This window comes from Pempheris klunzingeri, chromosome 14 (genome assembly GCF_042242105.1).
Source record: "Pempheris klunzingeri isolate RE-2024b chromosome 14, fPemKlu1.hap1, whole genome shotgun sequence".
Lineage (NCBI taxonomy): Eukaryota > Metazoa > Chordata > Actinopteri > Acropomatiformes > Pempheridae > Pempheris > Pempheris klunzingeri.
The window spans coordinates 2,324,791-2,348,642 of NC_092025.1; the positions used below are offsets into that span (position 1 = coordinate 2,324,791).

Here is a 23,852-nt window from a genome sequence, read left to right on the forward strand (position 1 = left end):
TTGAAGCTTCGAAATTAAAACTGTTATTTTACTTACTAATGGAACTAGTTTAACATTCAAAAAAGACATCCTGACAGGTCAGAACTACTGTGACAGCCTGTGAGTATGAAAGTCTATAAATGAAAAGACTGAAAACCACATTACAGTGATTATGTAGAAGGAAGTGAAGAGACAGAGTGCTGCTCTCTAATGAGTCATCCTGTCTTATCATGGCCTGGAGCTACAGCCTCCTTCCACAACATTACACAAACTACATCTTGACATGACATTTACTCTAGTGTTCAGGCATAAAACCATATTTTTCAAAGTCTGCCAATGGAGCGAGATCATTTTGCTAATCTCCACTGCAAAGCAGCTTGTTTTAAGGGTTCTCTTGAATCAAGAGAAATGACCCTGATCCTTATATCCTAATGAATTGTTTCAAGCTAATGTGTCATTTACTGAAACACATGAATCTACATAAAAATATACGGAAACTATTAAGAAAAAAATCTAGACATAAAAAGAGCTCATTTGAACTGTGCTGGGTAGTTGAAAGACCCTGCACACCCACGGTCCACCCCCACAGGTATTTTCACTTATTTGCCTCATTAGGCCTTTTCACAAGGCCTCACAACTGTGTGGGTGTGCACAGACTGGGCTTGATTGGCATCTTTGTCGCTCTCCACTCAGTTTTGTGGTTACAACTGTGGCTATAAAGTCACAACTTTATCATTCTTACTAGTACACGGAGTTTCATGTGTTCAGGTAAATCCCAACATACTGCAGCTCTGCAATCAATCCAACCTGCAGGTCTGCAAATCAGCCACAATAACCGCAAACACCAGAATGGAGTAACTGCACTTGCTACCTCTGTTAATTTGTACTATGGACGATTAGGGAAAGTTTTTTCTAAAATTGAAATGATTTGAAATGAAATTTTGATTTAGGTGGAAGACATTGACAGAGACAGAGAAAATTGTCTCTATCAGTTACATTATTGTGTATCATATTGCTGTAGTATTATTATTACTATTATTACTGATACACAGAGGCAGGATTCATAATGTTGTAGGTGGAGCTGAGTGTTGCTATTGTATGTACTGTTGGGTTCTTTAATTTAGTTTAACAATACACCATTTTATATGCTCATTGTGTAGACTCATAAAATGTCAACCTGCACAGTAAGTACAGTAAGCTGGCACATAAGTACAGTGAAGTGAAAATACCCTTCAAAATGAACCTCTGAGGCAAATTAATTCTTTTTGCCAGCTTCTTAAAATAATATTTACCGTTTTCCCCTCCTTCTGGTTGTATCGAGCTATCCAAAATATCACATATTCTAAACTCAATTATCTTTAATAACAAACTTCAATTATTAATGCAAAGCTGGAGCAAAGACTCCTGTAATTGTCTGTGTGTGTTTATTTCACATAATCAAGTAGTCATGTACAGACTTTTCTATCACTGAGAAAAAGATGCAAACATGGTGAGATGGGACTGAATGGGCAACAGCTGATTATCAAGCTTATCATATTCTTTATACAAACTGCTGCTGGTTTTCATATTCATATTTCTGCACTTCTGAAGATGAAGAAACAGAAAACATTTGTGAAGATCTGCTGGAACATTATACTTTTGTCTACCTGTTGTCCACCTGGAGTAATTATGGAGATCTAAACTGATTAACAACTGAATGAACGAATCTTCTCAAGCTTCACTGATCATATGTGTTCTCCATGAGCACAAAGAAAGGATTGAGGAAGCTTCCCAGATAGATGCTCCTCTGTCTTCTTTGTGAAGGTTTCAAACAGCAATTATACTACAATGTTGTTTCGCTGAGGCCCACCTTCATTTATTGGTCCGGCTGAATATTTATGACTAAGCTATGCAGATGTGGAGCAACCTGCACACCCATGTGCACATGTTTCCACGTGAACTCTAAGATCTGGTGTATATTAGTGTTTGAGGAGAATGATTTTTCAGGGTGATTCAGACACCAATAGGTTTGGACAAAATAAAAAAAAAAGCTGTGGACAGATAATATTTCAATTTGGCCAATTTCATGTCAAAGGAAATGACAAGACGCACAAGTATTTTGTGGCATCTGATTGACAAAACGTCACATTGCAGGAAATTTAGGCCACAGGCTTCAGACAAGCAGAGTGATACTGTACAAGAGCAAATATGCACTTAAACAAATCACATCATATTGACCACACTCAGAGATAGTGACACAAACTGAATGATATCATCTGAACACATAACAGCTTTACACAGTTTGGTGTGATAGTATCTCATCATTGTATATGGTATATCCTAATCCATTTGTCCTGAAGTTAGGTTTCAGCAATATGACAAGTCTTTAACAGCCTGATGCTACACACCGTTTATCCCCTTTACACGTCCAGAGGAAAAAAAGGAGACACACCCCTCATTTACAGGACCACTCAACTACCACGTAATCAAATTGTCACAGCAGCCTCCACCTCTCCTACAATGGCTTCAAACCACAATAAAAAAATATCTCTCCTTCCCTTTATATCATCGCTTTTCAATTTCCTCTCGCTGCCCTCCCCATCTGCTTCTTTGTCGCTGTTCCCTCTGTCTCCTTGCTTTTCATCTCTTGCCTTTTCCTTGGTGTTTCCCGTTCTCTCCTCCCCCGCCCTCCTCCTCCTGCTCCCACCTCTCTCTGTCCCCGCAGAGCATTAGCTTGCAGTGGTCAGGCCGCTTGACAGCTGCTCCACCTGAAGAATATCAATCAATGTTGCTGTGGAGACAGAATCATGCCCCCCTCCTTCATTTTCCACCCTTCATATCCTTCCACCATCTTCGTCTCGTATGTGACTGTTCATGGACTGAACATGATCCACTGTTTGTTTGTTTCTAGAAAGTGTAAATGGATCATTAACCTCACACAAGCTGTGGTTATTTAGTATTGTTTAAGTCCCTGGACTGATCTATTACAGGCACTTTTTGCTGCTAATTTATTTAATTTGTTTGAGGTGTGACTAATTGAGTTGCGGATGCAAACGGCACGATGTCTCAGACTATCACTCCAGATGAGCCATGCAGACAGGCGTGGGATGGAAGTGTCTATCACTGCTAACACATGGCAGAAGAGTGAGCACTGTACAAATCATGCTGCTCAATATAGGACCGCACTGAAAGCGCTACTAATCACCATTAAGGACTACTATGTTCATTCATGCAGAAAGAAACTTTGTAGCGAGATATTTTTGATATATATTTTGCTTACATACACAGCATTTGGTTATTTGTTACCAAAAAAGTGACATGAGCGAGAAAAAAAGGCTAAAAAATAAATCCTATTTTAAAAATCTGTTGTGATTATATCACCTAGCAACAATTCCTCCGGGTCAGCCACCTGTCAGGAGACCAATCACATTCTTCCCTCTAATTGCTCCAATCTACCTTCCCATACGGCACACACTCCCACTTCGAGCCTGTCCCCAAACATGGCCCCAACCCCACTGCATACATAGTACTAAGCAGTGAAATGACTCCCCACAGACCCATCGTCAGTGGCACTAGTGCCAGGCCCGCCAGCGGAGGGTTAAGTAAATATTGGGTGAAGCAGCTGCTCTCAGAGTACCATCGTCTGCCTGTGTTCCTGCCTGGTCCCAGCCTGGTATAAATCACACACAGCAATTAGTGCCACACTGTCCCCCTGCCCTCGTTAAACAACCCCGCCTGCTGAGGAAGCCCATAAAAACCAGAAACCAGACTGCATGGGTGGAGGAAGGAGGGATGGATGGACACACAAGAGAAGAATCACTGGTTTAAAGAATCAATTGACTTTTGAACAGTATTTTTAACATAGGCCAGTGTGGCCACTGCACATGGCTCATTCTGGTGCTACATTGCCACCACTTCAACAAGACTAACTGTTTGGTCATAAAACAATGTAGTGAACAAAGTCAAACGCTGACCTGTTGGAGCCACTAGTGGAAAAGTCAAGGGATCACCAACATCTTTAGGATTAATGCTCCGAGGTCCGTGAAAGTAATGATCAAAATGTCAATCAATCTTGCAGATGTACAGATACTTCACTGAACACAGTTTAAACTGCTGGTGGTGCCACATGAAAAGTGAGGGGATCACTAAAGACATCCAGTTTCATCCTCTGCAGGGCATAAATGACTGTACAAAACTTCATGAAAATCCATCTTAAGATATTTCAGTCTTGACCACTGTGCTGAACCAGCAGAGCACCGCCATCCTCTGAACTATGCCTTGAGCATGGCCAAAGAAAATCTGTTATGTGTGAGATGTTATTTCAAACCACACAACCTACAGCTTAATGTAACAAGGCCGAAGGATTGCAAATGCAAATAAGTGGCGTTGGAAGAAATCCCACCACCTAGAACCACTTCAAGTGTTTTTTTTCTAAGCTACAGTAGGTTGTGGACTGCCTTGATCTGTCCGGATATGGCCATTAGAGTTGATGAAACATAGGAAGGGAGGGGTGCAAACATGAAGCTAAAATGTTTCACCTTGATGAGGAGCTCATTCTGCAGCAACAGTTGGAACAGACAGATGCTTTCTATTAGCTTTCTACATAACATGAGGATGTTAACGGAAGTATCCATATGGCGTCTGCATTGGAGTCAGTATTTTGTTTCTGAAAGCACTTCAAGGTTCGGGAGCCCGTATTTGTTATCCATAAAGCAAAAGCTGGCACCAACAAGGGAAGACGACAGCCAGTGATGCTTCCATGTACTTTTCCGTGGCTTCTTTTTTTCAGACCCATAAAGGTGTGCAGCCTTCATCGAGGAGCAGAGTAGCATCTGGCAAAAGATCAACTGTGCAATTAAAGCATTGATGTGTGGGCAGAGCGGCTGCTCTTTGTTTAGTAAAAACCTTTCAAATCAGCACACGGAGAAAGAAACTTGACCAGATCTGGAAGGTCTACTGAGACAACGGGAACATGCACTGAGTTAGCCAATAAGAGAGAAGGAGACCAGCAGGGCCAAGTGCCGCTGTGGCACTAAATAGATCAGCATTTTCAAAGATATGTTATGTTCTAACAGTAAATATGACACAACAGTTGTAATAACGTACTAACATGTAATATTTTTGGCTGTTTCTAACAAAACGTACATTGTTGGAGACACACCTCCCCAGACAAATGATAGCATCTGTTGTTTCAGCAAAGTGGCTTCAACCTCCAGAGGCTGCAGAACTGTATGGTTGTTGTCTTGGAAGCAAAGTAGGAAATCGTGTGATGTTTGAGAGACACTGAGGATGCGTTGGATGTATCGGTCAACAAAACATTGGGCATTCGCACAGAAAATACTGTTTCTTTCTGATGTTGGTTTCTTTTTTTTTTATAACCAAGTTGTTGTTATAGAAACTTTGAGATAAGAAGGCTATGTAGCACACAGATAAAAGATAGTGTTTTTTGTGCCCTAATATTCTTATTTAGCTTATATGAATAAAACAGCATGAGGCAATGATGGTTTAATTTATGATGCATGCTCTGAAAAGTGATAATCAATGATCACTGAGCTGATTTTTATCATTCATCAACTGTGATCTAACATACCCAATTAAACCTTCAATGTAATTTGGCCCACAAGAGCTCATGAAAGGACAAAAACAGCGTCTGGTGAGAGGAGAAATAGCCATCAGCACCCCTATTACCATATTGCTCTAAATTACCACAATCACCGGGGGAACATTTAACATGCCACCACCCAGTGGAAAAAAAAGTCCCACAAATAATGTCAGAACGAATGTTACTGATTTGCATTCTGCTCTCTTTGTGATTGTGCTACCAGTTGCTGTTGTGTCCAGGGTAATTAGGAGGTAATGAGAGTGTAATTAGGCATTGGGCACATTTAAAGACAGAGAGATGCTAACAGACAGACAGACAGACAGACAGAGACGGGGACGATGCTGTATTGGCAGATGCACGACCTGACTGCCCCACATAGATGACAAGGGAGAGGAGAGGGGGATGAAGGAGGTAGGAGGACTGACACGGAGGAGGGGGATGGGGAAATGTGGCTGGAGCAGGTGGAGAATGCTGGTTAGCAGTGGTGCCGCTGGTGCTGTGAATGTAAGAGAAAAAAGGTTGTCACTCTCGGACCGCTTGGTTTGTACACACGTGGTCTCCCAGTTATTCAGAGCTCTCTTTTATATCATGTCTTTATTCCCTCCTGTTTGTTTTTTCTCTTTTCTCTCTCCCTTGCCTTGTCTGCTATGTGGTGCGTGTATAGATAAGAATTGGAGAAAGGAAGACAATTGTGCAACAGCAATCTTTCTGAAATATGCCTCCCCCCAATTTCCCTTCTCTCTGTCTCTGTCAGACTGAGACAGATTCTCCTGTTTAGGTGCATTGTTAGAGGGAGAAAGACAGCGAGAGAGAGGTAAGGTGGTTACTGTGGCAACCAGGAGAATGACTCTTAGGCAATGGCATATGCATAGGGAGGGAGGGAGAGAGAGAGAGAGAGAGAGAGAGGGAGCAGTAGAGGGAGAGGAGGTGGGGAGAGGAGAGTGCTGGTGAAGGGATGTAGTAGAGGGAGGGGAGGGTGGTGGTGGTGGTGGTGGTGGTGGTGGAGGAGGTAGAGTGCAGGAGGCAGATCAGAGGGAGGTGTCAGTGGGTTACTGCGCACAGAGAGATTCACCCTCTTTTTCTACCCTGGCAGAAGAAAGGGAGGCAGAAACAAAAGGAGCTGTCTTTTGAATGGTCGCTGTGCTGGATTGGACTGTCAGTGCTTCCTCCTAACAACCTCACTTAGCTGGCTGCTCCCACTCCCAGACACTTCCTTACTCTATGTCTCTCTCTCTGTTTCTCTTTCAGAGCACTACGCGCCTGAGTCTATTGCAGGTGATTCTCAGATTAAAACTTACCACTGGTTGAGGTCCAACTGCTAGATTTGAGCAATAAAATTAGTAAAATATATTTTGCGCTGATTGTAATTAATCGATTATTTGTCCAGATCATTCTCCTAAGATCCACGGAGGCGTCATCAAATGCCTTGTTTTGTTCTACCAATAGTCCAAAAGGATGTTCAGTTTACTGTGATGTTAACGACAACGGAAAGAGCCAAATTCTCACATTTGAGAGGCCGGGCCCAACAAATGGTTCACTTTTTTGCTTGACAAATGACTTAAAGTGAGCCTATGTAACTTGTGGAAGGAGAAATAAAGGCACATTATTCCTCTTATAAATGTTATACATGCAATATAATGCACCTTTCAGTACAGTTTTTCTTAGTCTGGTATGACTACAAGCTTATGGTAGCTAATGTTATCTAATACTGGTTTATTTTAGAGAGACACTGTTGTACAACTGACATCAGTGAGTCAGTTCAATGCCTTGATGAATTGCGTATTAAACTATGCTAGCAGTTACTATTATTACATAAATGTCCAATTACAGTGGCTGCTATTCCAAAAATGTCAGTCTCACTTAGCCATTGACAACTGTGGGATTATGGTAAATATTGACTGTATCACAAGTAGAGAAGAATCACAATGTTAGCAAAGTGACTCAAGAATTACACTTACACAGAAATATCTACTTAAACTGTGCTACAGCAGCAAACCTTGAGCATAGTGAACTGGTGGTGTGTTGTATGGTTTGGGAATGAAACATCACTATTTCTTACAATGAAAATGTGCTATTTACCCCGTCAGTAGTTACATAATGTCACTTTAATGATTAATCCATCGTCAAAATAGTTATCAAATCGTCAATCATAATTTATTTTGGAATCAATTGATGAATCACTGCAGCTCTCATTTCAATAATCTACCTGAATCTTGAGCCCCCACTTCTCAATGTAAACTTGGCATTTTTGTTTAGATGAGGCCAATTAGCCTTTTAACTCCAGAGGCATTATGACTTTCCTGGCCTGTTGTGAAGACAAGAGGAGGATGATAGTAAGTACCCTCTGACCTCATGACAGGAGCCCACAGAGAAACAGACTGCCAGAGACAAACAGAGCCATGGGGTGGGTGTAATGAATATGCTGCCCCCTATGGTGGGGATGACCTTATAAACAACAACAAACTGTCACTGTGGCCAGGCCTGCTGGGAGCTGCCCTCTGTGCAAGGGCAAATGGCCTGGAATTCACTGGACAGGACTGCCAAAGCTCACAGAAGAGACTGCTATTAGATATTCTAACACAGGACAAGCTCTTGGACTGCCGGGGTTTATTGCACGCTTCTTATAGCAATCAGTCAGTCTCAGTGAGAAATGGAACATTTATGTTCATCCCTCAACCAGCTGATGAGATCACATGAGCTCTGTATTAAACGCTGCACATATCAGTCATCCTTCCCTTTCACGACACAGCATATTACAAGCTGAGGACGGCACATCATAAGTTATTTGTTGTATTTACCCAGGTAGATCATCAAAAGTCTCATCAATGCCGCTGTGGTAAATGCGTTCCTACTGCGTCATGTAGCGCTAAGTGACTGCTTTTATTATACAAGACAAGCTATGTCTGCAATCGCTGTGATCTCAGCCAGGCGTTCTGAATCAAACAGCAGAGGAGAGACATCCTCGTGTATCAAGGGGGACTTTCATGTCACCATGAAGGAGACAGGGAAGAGCTGTGGTGGAGGGTTAGAAGTCAGAGCGCGGCATATGGCATCTTGAATTTTGGGCAATGAGAAGTGACAGGTTAACTGAACATTTGGCGGGGGGTAGTGAGTGGTAGGGGTGCACAGGGAGAAAAAGGGTAGAGGAGAGATGGGGAAGAAGAGGTGGAGGTGGTGTGTGTGTGGGTTCTGGTATGTGTGTGTTTTGGGTGGGAGGGGTAGGTGGGGAAGGTTGCTAAACACTCCCATCTGTTCGTACCCCGAGGCGCTACTATGGCAGTTAGCTACTGTCTTATGCAGATGAGGTGTTGCTGTGCAGGCTCCTTCCACTTACAGCGGATAAATAATGATATAAATATATAAATATATTTGAATAATAGGAATGGCAGGATGGGGAAACAAGGAGCAGCAGGGTCAAGCTGTTTCCTAGGGAGCGTTTGCTTTTTACCATCCAATGATCACAGCTCTCTCAGGATGTGTGAGTACCATAACTATGTCCTCATTAGGGTTTGCCTTCCTCTGGGCCCCCGGCACCGTCCCAGGAGAGAGATCTGCTTAACAGGGGTCCTCTGTACACACTGACATGCATTATATGAGCTATGAAGATATGGTGGAATGCTAAGCAATAGTGATAATATCATCATGTCCTACGATTTTTTAAAATTGATATCAGCTTTCAAATTATGAGCATATGGCATCTGAAGACTGGAAATGTACCACATTTTAATGTGCGGTGTAAAAAAATCTGCCTTGTGTCTCCGATCCAAAGACCATCTTAATAAATTATAATAAATCTGTAATCATTTAATAAAACTATGAACATTTATTCTTCTAAAGACCAAATACCTGGAAGGAATTCCTAAATTTAAAAAATCTATGGTGTGTAAATGTTTCTGTGACCTTCAAATGAACAGAATTAGGTGTCAACAAAGTGACAGCCAACATGTTGAACAGACAAAGTGTAATTTCAGCCACAGAGCATTTGCAGGAAATAATGTCACAAATGAAAAAAGGCTACCTGTTTGCTTTCTAGACCCTCTGTTCATTAGACGACAAACAGCAAACACAATATATTTATATGGAGAAACGTACAGTGTGGAAGCTTGCAATGTGTTTGTTTGTTTTATTGGATCTCCGTTAGTGTCTGCCATAGCAGTTGCTACTCTTCCTGGGGTACATACTGTCCTTTACAGATTCCTCAATAGTGCCATAAAAACTGATTCCAACCTACACTTTGGACTTTTCAGGGGGTTTTAAGGGGTAACTGAGTGAGATTCTTGCAACACCCACATCTACGTTCTTAGATACAGTCATGTCGTGTGTGTGCTTCCACCAAATGATCGCCTATTCAAATGAGGATAAGGAGCTTTTGATGGAATGAGGGGGATAGGAGGAGAAAAAAATGGTTGAAGAAGTGGAGGAAGGAAAGCAAAGCCCGGACTGATTTGAATCTGGTAAACTGTCAGAGAGAGGGATTACCCCACCAAATCCCTGGCGAAAATAGAGGCCCAAGTTATTTACTAGCCTTACAACCAGCTGCAAACCATCTGTACTTAATTGTAAGACACAAACTTTATGAAGATCAACTGGGGATTTGGCCACAAAGCCTCTTACGCCGCTGAATTGGTGTCCCTGCTTCGAGGGAGAGTATGGGAGGGTGCTCTAGACATGTCACATGTGCTTTGGAGGACATGGACTCTACTGCTCTCTAGTCTCTATCAGGGCCCCGTCCTGCTAAACACATACACAAAACTTGTGTGTATCAGAACACGGGCAGGGAATTAGCACATGCTTTACCAAGTACATGTATGCAGCTCTGCTTGCATAGACATCATATATAAGCCAGAGACACGACCACACACATAAACTTACACACACATCAAAACATTTAATTGGCTTGAGCCAAAATGTCTTTTAGCATTACGCCAGTCATTAGATCCCAATTAAGCATGTAAATGACCTAGTAACCTACACTTAGCCATGGAAATCAGCATGGGGAAGACAATACCTCCAGTGACCACAAGGCATCGGCCCAGCACTAAACGTGGCATTGTTTAATGTAGGTCGCTGTGCATTATGTTGTTCTTGGCAGCCATCTGAAGACAGGAGATAAGAGGTCCTGTCCAAGCCACTAAATGGCAGGTAGCCAGCTTAATCCTATTTAACAAGATCTGGGCTGAATCTGTGGTGGGACGTGTTGGTGGGGTCACACGAGGAGCCCGTCGGGGTCAGGCTGTGGCTTTGTGGGAGGTGTGGTCCCAAACAATGTCCCTTGAACTCTGCCTGTGCTCATCCCTAATCACTGACACAGATGCATATTCAGTGGCTGTCACCACTACAATCAAACTGTGTGTGCAGGATACACTAAATGTATATTTTGGGTTTTTTTTCATTGCTGAATGGCAAGAATAACTGTAAAGACAAAAGGCTTTCCTCCACGAGTGCGTCACTTCTAAGAAAGTCACAGACGGGTCACCCAAGAACAAATATTGTAGGATCTAAGCTGCTGGCCGCTTTGACTCATTTATTTTCTTCCACTGTGTTAATTCCTCCCAACTCCATATGTTAAGGGGTGGCGAGGGAGGGGGGGAGTGTGTGTGTGTGTGTGAGTGTGTGTATGGGTGTGGGTTGTCAGGGATTAGGCCATCCTGTCTGGACATACGCCTTGTGTAATCACGCTGGAAGGGCTGGTCATTGTGAATCTCTGTCCAGTGTGGAGTTTTGGGCCCCAGGAGACCCCATCATAACCTCAATGACCACCCCCCTTCCAAAAAAAAGAAACACTCACATGTACACCCTGAATCTGACTACAGGCTGCTGTGAGCTCCAGCCTGTTGACATGGGATGAATCACGTTTTACAGAACTGTCTAAAAAGGCTAAGTACATTAACATACAAAGTAGACCAAGAAAATGTAAAAGTACATCAAAATCAGATTTTTATAAAGCACATACATACAGGTATATATACTGTATATATAAACATAAGCTCTGTCTCATGCATCATATATTCATAATCACTTTTGTGTTTTCCACTTGCTAATGCTGCCATAGTTACGTTAAGGAAACGAGGGATCTCTGCATCTGCTTTCACAGAGTTTCACAACAAAGCAACCTGAATCTCAAAAGCTATAAAATGTCATACATCACAAATAAATACAGATTCTCTGGTAAGATGGAAACCTAAATTCATAAACTGTCAACCTAAAAATGTTTCCAGTCCCATGAGTTCAGTAAAGAACCTGTAGTTTTGTCCTCTGCTTGGTCACATCATAATTTGTAATAAACCCTCACCCCCACCTTCTACCACCTCTCTTCATTAGCAGGTATAATCCCTGATGGCCCATCTGCCAGACACCAAAGCCACAAAACACACAGCAAACAAGGCCACAAGAAACTGGCCATTATGGGGCCTCTCTGAATGGGCCGACTGATCACTTATATAGATGGTGTGTTTGCTCGGGCCCTACACGGGCGCGCTACAGCGCCACTATTTCTACACAGATAAAGAACTATTTGAACTCCAGGAAAATGATTGTAGGTGATGAGCGGTGCACTTGCCTCTGGAGAGGATAGCTGTGTGTGTGTGTGTGTGTGTGTTCACCTCCAGTTGAAAATACAGGCTTGATGCTGTAACATGAAATAAATTGCAGCTGCACCTCTGCAGGAATCACTGGATGCTACGCTTTGCTTGTGTTAGGCAGCTTTGGCATAGAGAATTAGGCCGCAACTGTTTGAATTTATCTAATGCTTCTGTACACAAACGGCCTCTGAAATTAGACTGATACAGCCCAGGCATTCATCACTTTGTCCTTTCATTATACAGTATCTAAAAAGCCTACACCACATTAATAATGCATCATTTCACTAAATGCTCTCTGTCCAAGCAGAAAAAATGCCTTGGTTAGGAATCAAAAAAAGAATTGTGCTATGTCTGATCAGCTCGTCTTTTCAATGAGAAATGAGAACCAGCACTGTTCGAGCAACACTGACTGGCTGACACAAAATGGCTGCCTTGGACTGAAAGAGGCAATAAGCCAGAGCAGTAGTAGCAGCAGCAGCAGCAGCAGCAGCAGCCTAGACAGAGCAAACCTTTTACCGGTCTCCCTCTTTCCTCACTCGTATTGAGAGAAGATTAACAAATCGCCAGTAAACCGCCACTTGATTGCTTTTTTTCCCCCCTTCAAGAGTTCCACGGTATCACCGTCGCACCAAGACATTAGGGGGTTGCTGTGTGACCCCCAAGCTGCCCGACCGGGATTATTTTGTGGAAATGTAATCCTGGTTTGGGGGCTAAAGGGATCAAGGCACTAGAGGACACAATGTAATCAGGAAGAACGTCTACACCCCAAGAATCAGACCACAAGATAAATCCAAGCAGAGGTTTATCCACAATGTCAATTAGAACATATGTTGGGACACGTTAATTGACACACGACACACTTACTGAATGTTGGCCGCTCATGCATGCTGAGGACAACACACATACATTTTCAAAATGTTCAATTACATTTCTACACTTAATAGATTTTTCACAGTCCCATCTAATAAATAATTTATTGTCAAGAAAAGAAAAGACCTTATTTTAAAAATACTTCATGGTTGCATGCATGTACGTATGAGTGTGTCAAAGACAACTGAATCTTATTTAATGCATCAGTGTATGTTTGTGGAAGTTTGTGCTGTGTAGGATGGTGCCAAAATTAGTAAAAAGCTGCTGAACTGAGGAAAGTGTGTTCAAATTACTACACAAGGTCACATGATCTGGTCTCCATTTTGGAGCGCTGTGCATGTGTGCAGGTGTTAGACACACCTGAAACACACACATGCATAACTGTAAACCTGCACGTCACTGAGGCTGGGTGCACCGAGGTGACAGCTTAAAGAATCAAGCTAGAGTAAGAAAAAAAAAGAAGAAGAAACTGGCTAACATACAGTGAGCTTAATAGCTGCTGAGAGAGAGGAGCTTATCTTCCCACCACAGCTAATACGAGCTTCTCAATTAGATGAAAGGCTCTCTTCCTTTCTCTAATTTTTTGTTCAATTTCTCCAGGCAATTTATTTAGGGTGGGGAAAAAAAAATAAAAGGAGCAGAACCTGAGCAAACCGCATTGGCTAAGCGCACGACGAGTCATAGCAGGCTCCAGCCAATCAGACGGAGCTGACAGCGTCAACTCAGGCCCTCAGCAACAACATGACTATTTACTGTATGCAAGAAAAACATCTATTTGGGGTTCATCACTGCTCATCCAACAAACCACACACACCAAAACATGAAATAAATTGTCTTCATACATGAATGTAATAGATTTGTTGAATTTTAGTGGCATTTAATATTTTTCTGCACTATTACCAGTTAGTGTGGGACAAAGTATAAATAAAACATGCCATAGATTATCATCGACAGCAGCAAAAAGGAGAGTAGCACCGAACATGCTAATGAAACATGTTTCTTTAGCTTTCTGAAAGCTGTCAGAGATATTTTTAGACAGTTCACTTTGTATTCTACATTATGGATTAACTCGGATTATGCAAAAAACCCCTCATGCGTTCACTTATCAGTTTAATTTCTTTGTTCTCTGAATTATTTTTACACAGACTCCCTCCGTATTGTATCTCTCTCTATAGTTGCCAAGTGGAACTAAAGGATTATGCGAGCATTTCCAAAAAATTATGTTTCTTCACCTTAGACAAAATAATATAAAGCGTAGGTTGGCAAGACCAATGGAAATTTTTCTTTTAATGTTTTCAGTACTAGGACTTTGTGTGCAGAATGTAATTCTTTCAAGCCATTCAGTTCAAACATATAAATATATCTTGAACAAAATACTGCATAATTATTTTAAATCTTGCATTTAAACACTGAAATCTTGGTTATCATTAGTCCTACAATAAATATCAATTTCATTTTATTAAACAAAAAAAATACTAAAATGTGACACAATTTTTTGCTTCACTGTAAATGTAGTTAATTTAGATGAATCCAACATTTTAGAAAATATGCAGCTTCTTTTTGGCCTTGAATATGTAATAAATTAGTTTTAGTCCTATAAAAATGTCAAAAATGCATTTAATTTTTTTACTTGGACAGTTCATTTAAATTATTCATTAACAGTCTAATTGCAGTTCATCTTTCAGTGCACCATAACTAAATTAACATAATGAACAGAAAGTAATTTCTTGTTGCTGAGTACAATCAGGTTAGCTGATATTAAATTTAAAAAAAAAGCCCCTCTCTTCAAATCACCTTAAATAAACACATGAAGTGTCTGTCTCCAGGCCTCACAGATCTTCTGCTCCAAACTGATTCTTAATCATCCTTCCCCACCATCTGCTCCTCCACTCTTCTTTCAGAGTCAAGGTTACATATCACAGCTTGAAAAATACGGCTGCGGGACTGTAGCGATACATGACAGGGCACCTGGGCGAAGATGGGTGAGGCGGGTGGGTTTCAAATCCCAGAATGCACTCTGCATGCACCATGCATTGCTTGGGGATATCACTTCCCTTGCTGCCTGAGACGTCCATCTATCAAGGTGATTTCCCATGGCGCCTCATCTTGGAAATACCTTTCCACAGGTCACCTTTATACTGGCACTGGCTCCCCACTGAATGAATTCACTTCATTATTCGTAGTTTTGATTAGCATCACAGAGCAGGGGGAGGAAATCTTCATTGCTATTATACTTTGACTGACTTGGGACAGTTAAGGTTGGTACCTAAAATTCTACTTTTACTTATCTTATATACTTACTATCTAAATTCTTATGCAATACAATGTGCAGCTAAAGTGATTTTTTGGAGAAAAATGAATGTGATTTAATTGCATGTTTACTCCTTTACAGGAAAGAAACTAAATCTTTGAATCATATCATAATAGATTAAGCTGCATTTGAGGCCTGCTGAGGTTTTGCACATAAATAAGCATGATTTATTGAAATGTTAAAATGTCTGCGTCGACCAAAGGAGCACACTGGTGTGCACTCGCATTAACAATGACACGTACGTCGGGGTGGTGTGGTGATGTCCAATGACATTTCATTTCTTGCCTGTCCCTTGTTGTAAGAATCACCGTGAGGATGTGAAACTGAGGGCCTGCACGTCATGAGTCTGCATTAAACCTCAAGTCATGATTTTTTTTCCTTTCTTTCACTCACTTCCGTGCCATAAAATGCAGACAGAAAGCGAGAGAGGGAGAGGGACACAGGGAGGGAGGGAGGGAGGGAGGCTGTGAATAGGCAGAGTGAGTGGCATGCATGGACAGCCCCTCTGTCTCTCAAAGACACTGCAGCAGCTGCATGCACGCGATAAGAGCAACCATTCACAGCCAACTCCCCCTTTTCCTTCTCCTACACACCAACACACACACCACTACACTGTTTCTTCTCTCTAGCACACACGCACGCTCGCACACACACACACACACACACACATTTACACATACACATCAGCCACACTGCAGGTTCTTACACAGATGCTGCGATTTCAAGCAGCCTTTGTCAAGAGTCAAATCATTTTGTGTTGTTTTTTTTTTCTTTTCCAAATATTCCTCTGACATCAAGGTACAACAGGGTTAAACAGGGATGGGATAGAGGTGTAGGGGGAATCACCTCTTTTTTTTTTTTTTTTTTTTTTTATCGCTGACATAGAGCAATCAGCAAGCAGCAATAGTGGCATTTCTACTGCGCTGATTTCAGATGTATTTTATCTGGCCTTCTCTGCTGATAGTAAATATAAAAACGAGCTGCCTGATAACGACTGTTCCATAACGACAGCAGGATGTTTAAACTTCTGTGACTGTCTTTTGTGTATCACAGTTTGCTATGAAGTTGGGTAAGATCATTGTCTCTGCACCAAAAGCATAACTTGCATTACGTCACCTTACAGTCCAAAGATATTTAGGCCTGAATGTGTCATCCATGTCATGCTGCCTTCTCCCGCCCAGACAGGAAGTCATCTCTGTGGGATGATATCCATACAAACACACACAAACTCAAATGCACACAACCGGCCCCAGCCCTCTCAACGGCTTAATATCCAGCTTTCAGGCTTGTGATTTACATATAGCTGGAACCTCAGCTCCTTATCACACATACACCCACACAACACATCGTTTTTTCCCAGTATGTGACATGTGAATATTTCTACCAGCCAGTGACATCCATGCCAATCACTTTGATGCACTGATAACATTCAGCCCCAAATCCATACAGTCCACAGAATGTCTAAGTGCCAATTAATTGGTGGCTCCTTCCATGATTAGCTCATGTTGCGCTTATAGCTAATCTGTATCTTGGCAGGGGGCCACGCATGACCTGGCTTCCATCCAGGTCTGGGAGCCGCGGAGGCAGCAGCCATGAGCTAGCCCAGCACAGCGCGCAGCAGCCTGGAGAAGATGTGCCAAACTGCAGCGGCACAAAGGAGACCTCACTGTTTATCAAAGATTAAGCAGTGTTTAGTATCTCTCCCCCGACCCTCCTCCTCCTCCTCCTCCTCCTCCTCCTCCTCCTCCTGCCTGCTCTCAAATATACGCATGCGTGCACACACACACACACACACACACACACACACGCACGCACACACACACACACACCACCTCCAGCTCACACCCTAATTGTTCCCAGCCCTGAGAGTTTAATAAAGAACAAATTGCGGTTATTGGTGAGCAAACAGCACAGTACGGAGGTGGGAGTGTGATCATTGCAGCGCCAGTGCAGTAAAGAGAGAGAAAGGGCATGAGCCAATTTAAATAATATCTCTGTCAGTTTCAGGCTAAGACTGGAGCAGCAGGCTGTGTGGAGAGAGATGTAGCGAGCGCAGGAGCATAATCTAATGCTGGTGTTTTACAGTGTTACTGGACATATTGATGAGCATGTTATAATACTATAACTCCAAACTCATGCACGTTTTCTACCTGTAGTGGTTTAATGTAGCATTCATAGCAATGCTTCATTGCAATGTAAGGTCTGATACCATGACAGCACACCAAACATGACTTAGACATTTCTGAAATGACTACAGCTGCCTGGATTTCAATACGGGGGCACTAAAGAAAATAGACATTGCTTGTGCTCTGCTTCCAGAAAGTCCCTCATATTCTGTACAATCATTACATTATGTTATTACATAAGCTAAAAATCATGCATGCGCATTACCTGTATGAATAATAAGCTTATTTTATCTTATATTTTCTATTATATAGAATTCTATCATTGCACCAGCACCACCAATAATTCATATTAAACAAAACTAATACTAATCAGTTATTTCTAACTCTGTAAGTAATCATTTCTCTATCTTTGCACTGACTATAACATATCATATTTTTAGGTGACATAATTTCACATAATATATTTTCATGGGGCTCAGTCAAATTGTGTCTCTCTGTTTTTGTTGGGTTTCTTTTACCCTTACAGCTCTTCATGCTGCAAACACACTGCCCAGCCCAAATGTATCTAGCCGTCATGTTCCCATAATGCTTTGTGGCAGCTGCAGCCAGATTCATGCACACAGGTATTGATTTTCTTCCCAGTTTTTTTTTCCTTCAGTGCAACCCTTTATTTATCTCACTAAGCCCCTGCCACTGGGTGTGAGGAGAGAACCAGCTTGCAGCTTGTGAAAGAACACAGTGAATTCAACACGAGAGACGCGTACCACATAACCTGGATTTATTTTCATGTATCTGTTATTTATCTGCCGCCACTGCTCTGCTGCAGAGTATAATCCTGCTCTGTGTGGGATGCATGTGTAGGTATGCATATGTGTGTGTGTGTGTGTGTTTGTGCTGTCCGTCCATCCGTCCATACAAACACTCCATTCTCCACAGGCCACCTGACCCATTTTTCTGTGTGAATAACAATACTCCAGCCAATCATGGGCAGACAGAATGGCGAATGCTGGAAAAAGACTCTACATCCAGCTTGTCACACGTCAGCGTCCCAGCCCTGCCTGTCGACAGAGCGAGGCAGGGACGGAGAGGAAAAGAGAGAGAGAGAGAGAGAGGGACTTAGTTATCCTCTCTCTTCTCTCTCCCTCCTTACCTTCCCCTCCCTCTCCCTTCACATCTCTACCACACAGAGACCAGTAAAACCATTACCTACCACCCCAGCCCCCAGCTCAAGGTTGTGCTGCACCAATGGCTGCGCTTCCTACATAGCATTCTAAGAAAAGGGCAAAACCGACAGCGAGTGAGCTGCAAGGCTGCTACCAACAAAAGACATTCATTATACCACACTACCTGTAGGCTACAACACACAGTATAAGGCAAATGATTACCTTCCATTCTGCCCTCCAGACAAATGTTTACAGTAGGGCAGCAGTGATACAGGAAAGTCACAATCCCTCTAAAAATACACACTGGCTTTGATGCAGGAAGGCAAAGAGTATGAACATACATAAACTCCCTTCTGTTTTCATTTATGTCACTACTACATGTTAATGAAGCATTCATTCTAACTGATAACATTTTTACTGTTAACACTGTGTGGTCAAACACAGCAGCCTCAGGACACCTCAGGGTTGACTGAGTGAATCCATAGTGACAGGGATGAGTTGAAAACACACAGGTCAGCTTAGTTTTCCTTACATCAACTGCCATCAACTGTGCAACCCCAAACCCACAGACATTTGCATGGCTCCATACCAGCCCGGCTTTGTAGCTGCCTTGAAATGGAGGAGGAGGAATGGAAGAGAAACAGTGGGCACTGTGGAAACACATGATAACGTCCAGCAGCCTTTTGATAGTAACTCTTGATATTTACTTCAAAGGCCCATTATACACAGCCAATTAAGCCGACATAGTGTGGCTGGCTCTTCTCCCTCTTGGCATGCGGGGATCGAGACTGGCTGTAGAAATAACTCCAACACACATTCCAAATGTCAACAAACATGAAAGAAAGTGTGAAATGCACAAGATGGCTTTTAGTAAATGGCCAGACAGAGAGTGTTAGAGCAATCTGCAATATCCTTAAACAACTGTCTCTGCATGCACCCAGCATCCCAGCAGCACTGAGCGACGGTTAATACAAGACATTAAATGGGTCTTCTGTAAAATCCTCATTGTTTTCTCTAGGAGGTTTTTTGGCCGGGGGCGGGCAATATTGGAGAAATATTTTGACTAAATCATCTGAAAATGCAATCAGGAATAGTAATCAGGAATCTGTCTATCTATCTATCTATCTATCTATCTATCTATCTATCTATCTATCTATCTATCTATCTATCTATCTATCTATCTATCTATCTATCTATCTTTTCATATAGTTATCTAGTAATAATAATTAGTTAGCCATGAACATCAATAGAGAATACATTGCGAATGTTTATTAAATCTATCTAATTTAAAACAGCTACAAGGACTCCAGACCATAAGAGCAAGAAGCTTGCCTATTTCTATTATGTCATTCAAAATGCCTGTCCCAGGTCAGATTCCCAACAAAATTAGATGAAACAATCTCCAGCTCACAGACTGAAAGAGCTTATGTTTACATTTTCCCAGGCCGAGCTTTGCAGTGAGTGGTGTGTGAACAACTGAAAAGGAAGCAGGAGAAGATTTCTTCACAGAGAATTTTATTTTTGACATTATGTTTGGTGGTTATGGGTAAGAGTGGGGCAGGATCACTTTTTAGCCAAAAAAGTGATCCTGGCCTTGTCAACCTTGATGGGTCATTCAACAGGTGGAGAGAACTGTGGTTAATTTTATTTTATTCATGAAATATACTGCAAGGCGTGGTTTTACATCAGTATATACATTTACACTAGTGGATAGAACGCAGCTAGCTAACACTTCAGCTAATGTTGGTTGAGTGTAGCTAATGTTAGCTGCCTTTGTCGAGCAAAACAAACCAGATCTGCATCTTTCCAACACTTAATTCTGGGAAACACACTTTCGTCCAGTTGCTTTAACATTAGGTGGTTTGTAGCTCTTTCATAGTGAAATCCTAACCTCTGTCCTGCTTGTAATTCTGCCTGAGGAAATATGCTGCTCTTGCTCTTGTTTATTTGGTTGTCATGACTTTGCGACTGACTGACGTCCTGTCAATGTTCCAGTTACTCATCCTAAAAGTGGGGAGAGATGGGACGACCGTTCGTTTGAGTTCAGTGGAGCAGACAGCTCTGCAGAGTTGCATAATTGTGACTTCATTATATTTCATAAAATTCTGAAGCAGTGGCAGCAATAACTTTGAAGTGGTGAGCCACCACTGCAAATTGTATATAACAGAAACACTGATCACTGGTGTTCATTCAGTGTAGTGGAGGAAATAAGGAGATCTCACAAGCATATTTCACAGTGTAATAGTTCATAGACAGCATGTATGTATGAGATAACATAGGAACAGAGTGCAAAGAGGGAGCGTGTGCAAAAAAAGAAGAGATTGAAACAGAAAAAAGATGAGGGCTGAGCAGAGCAAAGAGAATCTGTGTGATGGCCGACGGCCCTTGTGCTTTGCTCGTGTGCTGAATAAAAAGAAGCCTCAGTGTGTGTGTGTGCGTGCGTGTGTGTTTTTATGTGTGTGTGTGTCTCTGCAGTAGTGCTGGGGGGTCGGCCCCCTCTTGGCCGTACTGGTGCTGAATGCAGAGCAGGCAGTGCTAGGCCAAGGCAAATGACTACAAGGCCTCCTCAGTGACTGCAGCACAGGCTGCACCTGGGGAATGGTCCTGCACAGCAACACAGCCACAGTCCATCACAACACATCCCATACAGCAACACCACAGGAAGCGCAGATATTTTCACCATCATCCATAACTTAAGTGCAAGGTTTCAGTTTGTTTTTTTCTGAGGCAACATTTAAATCTCCTCCTGGTGAACTATGTTGTTGCTTATCACTAAAAATCTAATCACAGTAACCATCCGGGCCTTCTCATCTTTTTCAATGGCAGACAGTGTTTTAAAGGCAAGCTAGCCATTGGTAATTTAACACATGGTTCATCCACCACACAGTAGCACACATCACCTACACACGCATACCACCATTACCAACTACAGCTGTTTCAAAACAGCTCTGCTGTGTTACACACAGACTGCAGAGGACAGTCTCTCAGCACCATCTCAGCATAAACCCAGACTTACAAATAAATACAATCATGTGCTATTCTTATTCATCTTCTACTCTGGAGTATATGATTAAGACCTATGAAATGCAGTGAAAAAGTACATTAGAATTTTGTGGTAAAGTAAATTACCACAAAACATCAACTCTTATTCCTAGCAACTTGTGGTTTTCTAAAGCAAGAAGCTTGAAAATATACATTATGTGTTTCCTGGCATCCATGTTTTGCCTTAAAATGAATAATCAAGTGTGTACAGTATGCATAGGTGGCACCAACTATTGACCACATGTTGGAGTCAACTTTGCCTTTTTCATCCCTCGTGATGACGGACTTTCTCTCAGCGCCTTATTATACAATAACAGCCATCCTTCTATTGTGTCCACAAATCGCAGTAAACCCATCACAATCAGGCTTGGTCCTGATTGGCTCCCCTCTTTAAACAATAACTGAAATCCTCTTAGTTGGGTGAGTTTTGAATTGATGCATTCCCCCAACTTGCCTTGGTGCTCACAGATAAATGGGTGCAAACATTTTACATCGTTGAATACAGATACAAGTTATAGTTTATAGTTAGTCACAGCTAAGATCAGTGTTTAAACCCAGGTCCAATCACAAGTGTAAAATAATTACATTGGACCAAGTGATTCACAAGTCCAAGAATCAGTTTAGCTGGACAGTCATGGCGAACAACAGTACTGCCTAATCCTTCCTTCCGCACATTTGCTTAAGCTGTTGCACAGAATAGAATGCAAAACAATATTCATCTGTGGAAACAACTGATTTACTTTGGTCTTGTATGAAATGAGTGGAAACAAAAAAAAAAACAAAAAAACTATTTGTCAAAAAGTTTCTTTATAAAAAGAAAAATACATTAGAAAACTGAGACTGTCCAGCCTCATTAGCAGATATCATCTTTTTTAAAAACAAGTGTAAGAGTCAACATTGGAGCATGAACTAGCTCAAACTAGAGGGATACAGATCTTGCAGGAATGGGCAGTTTAAACTTTGCTATGGGCATGAACATAGACAATTGTAGAAATTAGTGAGTGAGTGAGTTAAATGTAGAGGTGGAGAATGTAATTTTGCTTTGCTGTTACTGAGAGGAAGGCATTAGTGGACTGCAGGACTGCAATGGGGTTAGGATTCTATGGGTCCAGCGGGACTGGGGAGTGTGGAGTTTAAAAAATAGTCCTGCGCAGGGCTCTCCCCCCGACCACTATACAACCACTACATCACAAAGCTATACTGTACTGCTACTTTTATTGGATGTCCTGACTGACTGAATGCATTTTTCATTATAATTTTCCATTCTTTTCTAATGGACACCAGGGCTCTTTAAGTGGTGCTTTGTTAGTCTACCCTGCAACAACTTAAAAAGGTCTACGTCCAGTGAGACTTACAGAGGACCTGTCTGAGGGGCCCTGCACATCATGCTACACTTTCCAAACTGAAAAGCTAATTCAATTATTCATGTCAAAGACAGAAAAGCTATATTTCACAAAGTTTTTTGTTTCAAGTCCAAGTGTTGATATTATTTTTATTCATAAAAAATTAAAATGTCGAAGCTCGCTCATCAAGCTGAGGGGTTAAGCCATCTTGCGTCGAGCTGTCAGTTAGTGTGCATATAGACTTACAGACATGGATACACACACACAAAGTGCACTTAAAACGTGTGTAGTAGAGGATGAGGGGAATGGACGGTGCGTCAGTAGGATGCGTGCACTGAGACGTGAATAAAGACCATTTGCTCATGGATTCATAGGCTTCCGTCATCCATTATTTAGCATGGAGAAGAGCAGTGGATTGGTGGCTGGGTGATTTTTCTGACAGCATTTACATGGCTGACGGCTACAGATGATTTTTACCGCTCAAGATACTAACACTTTGTTTTGACAGTGCTGAAACTTTTTTTTTTCTCTCATAGACCTAGCATTCCAAAATGTTCAGTTAAAACCTATAGCCATGCTGTAAAACACCAATTCAACAATTCAAGTGACAAGTTCAAAAAGTACAAACACATGAATGTATTCTAAATGAGGAAACCTACAGTATATATTCCATCAGCAACATAACCCTTGGACATACCCATATCTGAAAACATGCTTGCGGCAAATCCATTTATGGACAATTAAAGAGATTGCTATAGATTTCAACATGGCTGATTTCGCCTCAGTGGACAAATGTGAAACGTCAACAAAAAAAGCAGTCGCTAGCCAGCATTTGCCCTCCATCCAAAAGCGAAAT

General features: G+C 41.8%; 1 protein-coding gene across 1 annotated transcript in view; it reads right to left on the reverse strand.

Moving 5' to 3' along the window:
* LOC139213326 (cell adhesion molecule DSCAM-like) overlaps positions 1–23,852 on the reverse strand; it is a 67,495-nt gene that overhangs the window by 40,658 nt on the left and 2,985 nt on the right. The gene's annotated exons all lie outside the window — the stretch shown is intronic.